Here is a 3,730-nt window from a genome sequence, read left to right on the forward strand (position 1 = left end):
ATCGGCTCTAATGAGATCAATCAGGATATAAAATGGATGGATGGACGTGCAAGTGGATTTGTCCATGGTTCTGTTTTTGCTTTCTTTCCAGCATGGGGCAACAGAGCTCTTTGTTTTTTTTAAGTCCAAGTTAACCCAGCAGAAAAGTGCAAGTCAAACGTAATGAGAGGCTCCTTATAGTCTTTGCTTCTTCACCACCTGTGTCATTCAGCCCACTTTTTGACTTTGCTATACATCTACCATCAAGGTCAAAAAGAGCAGAAGGCCCTGTCACCTACCTAGGGAACAAAGTGTGCTGGAGATATTACTTGGAGAGAACAGAAATGCGCTCTCAGGTTCACAAGGAGGCCTTCGTATGTGAATGACTCATATGGAGTACTATCTTTTTGGTGCACGACGTTCCTACGAAATAGATGATGCTGTCTTAAGCAGGGCTTGATTACTGAATAGGTGTTCACCTCTTTTCTGGTTCATTAGTGATGCTGCACACCTCACCAACATGTGAGGGTCTGTGTCATGTCATGGCTCAGCTTCAGAAAACAGGTGAGCTGTGATTGGTCGTTAACTGAGCCCTGAGCAACTTCAAAGTCATCTTCAGTCGACAGAAGTGACAAAATGGCCGCCCCCCCTGAGATGGCTAAAAGTGGGTGCATTTTGCTGCTTAACTTATAATACACAAACAAAATATGAATCAGAATGCCGTGTTTCAACTAGTGGGCTTGCATAGAACATATTCTGGAAAAAAATATGTTTGGGTTGACTTCCCCCCTTTAAGTGGCAAAGCCGGCTGAGATTCCCCATCATGAGTTGAGACCAATTAACCCAGAGAACTGAGATCAGCAGCGAATGCGCCTCTTCCATCGTGGTATGACCTTCTGGTCGCGTATGTCTGTATAAGAGTATGTGTATTCTATTGTAATAGTTGTCCCATTGAAGAACACGGACTGCACACAACAAAAGAATTTTATTTCTGATCCAACCTTCAATGAGCATGCTGAAAAATGCACTTCAACTGAAAAAATGTTATATTCACAGATCCCGTTAAAAGGTCAGAAAAGATGTCATAGAATGTCATTTCAAATCCAATCTGCAAACTATGAATAAGCACACTATATAAAAAAAAATTACAATATATGAAAAATGCACTTTCCCGGCCTTCTCTGACGCAACTTCATGCACTCCTGGAAGGACTCTTCAAGGATCTTCTGCAGCTTTATTGCAATGGCCATGTTGATGTTTGACACAATTTCAAAACATCAACATGGGTCCCCTCGGCGCCTCCCGCGAGCTTGGGAAAGAGTGAAATAAATGCACAGTGCCAGATCGGGTCAGTAGGGAGATGACAGTTGGCCATGTTCACACTACAATAATTGCACATTTTTCTTCTCATGTTACAGTAGACATGAATGGTTTCAGAAGTGCAATACCTACATTGGATTTACAATGCACACATATTTAGTTACATCATCCTCAAAATTAGCAACAATTTAATGAAAAAATACGCCTTAAGTTCTTAGAGACGGTGTATTTATCTACTGGAGGTGTTATTTTGACACCTTAAGTGCAGCACATGTGCGTCAGCGGGCATTAAGTCCACTCTTGCACAGGTTTACTCAGTGCTCCCCGGATCCAAACCAAACAAAGGGATGCAGCTTAGACAGTCAATTAAACTGACCCATAAAAGGCCTCCTGGATACGTGAGGTCTTGATGAAGCTCGCATTTGGGTCAGGGCTTAAAACTTCATAAATGAATAGTAGCATTGCAATAAATGAAAGGGGGAGCTTGCAGCTTACAAATTTGAGGCTTTGGCCCTTACTGATGTAATTTTCAGTCGACAGAAGTGACAAAATGGCCGCCCCTTGAGATGGCTAAAAAGGGGTGGATTTTGCTGCTTAACTCATATTCCACAAACGCAATATGAATCAGAATGCCGTGTTTCAACTCACGGGCCTACTGGGATCATATTCTTGAAAAAAATATGTTTGGGTTGATTTGCTTGATTTCCTCGTTGATTTTCTTGATTTCCTCGTTGATTTAACTCTTTGTGAACGCCGCGGGTGGCAATTGCCAGTTAACGGGAATCCCAAAGAGGAACGACGTGGTCTACATTTTTTTTAATGTAAATACAAAAAAAGATAGACGACTACATAGAACAAATGGGATTATGACTATGCGTAGTCTGATTTTTTTTCGTTTTTTCGTTTATCACCTACAAAATGGGCGTCCGTCACAGGCGGCTAGGCGGACCGCTCCGTCACATACAGTAGGCGGAATGCCCAGCTCTGCATACATACATACATAAAAACACACACACACACTACTACATATTACTACTACAAAATAGCATGCAAATAGTTTGTCACTGCCTGACATTTTCAGACGCTCTTTTACCCTGATGTTTGAAAAGATTTGAAAAAAATATAAATACGTTCCTGGGATTGAATGGTCGGACTATGAAAAGACAAATAAATTCTTCAATGGCAGTGAATGTGTTTAGTCTGTCAAATGTAAATTGGATATTTTTATAAATACACTATTTTGGTATCAAAAGCACATATTCATAGTTATTCTTGGTATTTTATGGAAGAAAAGGACAGAAGTTTGAGGTGTCACTAAACCAAAAACTGTTAGCATAAAAAGTCACTGTCGTGAATAAAATATGTATTTTCACCAAAAGCTGGTTTTATACATTTTTTAGTCCCAAATATTTGATTTGGGTGAAACCAGACCACACTTTCTTATGATGACACAAGGGAGTCTAATCTTTCACTTGTTAGTTTCTCTGTTTATATAGTCATGAAACACAATATTTTGTGAGCTTTGAAAGAGTAGTCATAATGCTCAACATTGGCCTGCACTCAACAGGCTCACTCTTTTTTTAACGGCTGGCTTTGAAGGAGTTAAAAATCAAGTCAGGTACAAGATTTGGCCAGCCAGGGCTGTTTCTTTTTCAGAGGTCATTTTAATGATGCACTACTGTAAAGTCATACTGACAGTTAAAAAAAAAAAAGAGTGCTATTTTATTTTAAATGATAAAAATGCTTAAAAAACAGCGCAGTGGGCTGCATGTAACGTGTTTCCACTTGGAATCGGCAACTCGTTTTTCGGTAGCTTGGCACAACATTTCTGGAGGCTGCCTTCCATCTTGTAGGCCAGGGTGAGAATACACACACATACGTAGGACAGAATGACTCAGGTCAGTCACATGTCAAAATGTCACAGCATACATTTCAAATGAGCTTCTATTTTTAATGTTGCGTGTGCTTTTGAGGCACGAATGAATCGGCTTATCTCCTTAATGCCCAATGTGGCAACAGTGTGACAGCTTGTAAAATCCATGGAAATACTCATCTCAAGACATGACCTTTCATACTACAAGTCAGCTACTAGTATCACAACACAGCTTTTATGGATGTATGATTAGTCTAAGGCAATAATGTTGTGAGCGAATCTATTTATCTCTACGATAAATAACATTGCATTAAGCTGTCTTTTAAAATTTATCCACCTTCTCCGGGTCACAGCAGTCATGGGAAATACAAGATCAAAACTTTCCAAGTTTGCTTTTGGAACTAGGGAGGCAGTTAAATGGCTGATTCTCTAACACAAATATCATTTTTCATCTGATTAGTCAAAAATATTTACAGGACGGTTGCATTTTGTGCTGTCCTTACAAGAGAGACCCTTGCGCTAGGAAAAATAAATTCACAATATGTGGTTATTTTTTCG

The sequence above is a fragment of the Filicampus tigris genome, chromosome 10 (genome assembly GCF_054856515.1).
Source record: "Filicampus tigris isolate MCC_2025a chromosome 10, RoL_Ftig_1.0, whole genome shotgun sequence".
Classification (NCBI taxonomy): domain Eukaryota; kingdom Metazoa; phylum Chordata; class Actinopteri; order Syngnathiformes; family Syngnathidae; genus Filicampus; species Filicampus tigris.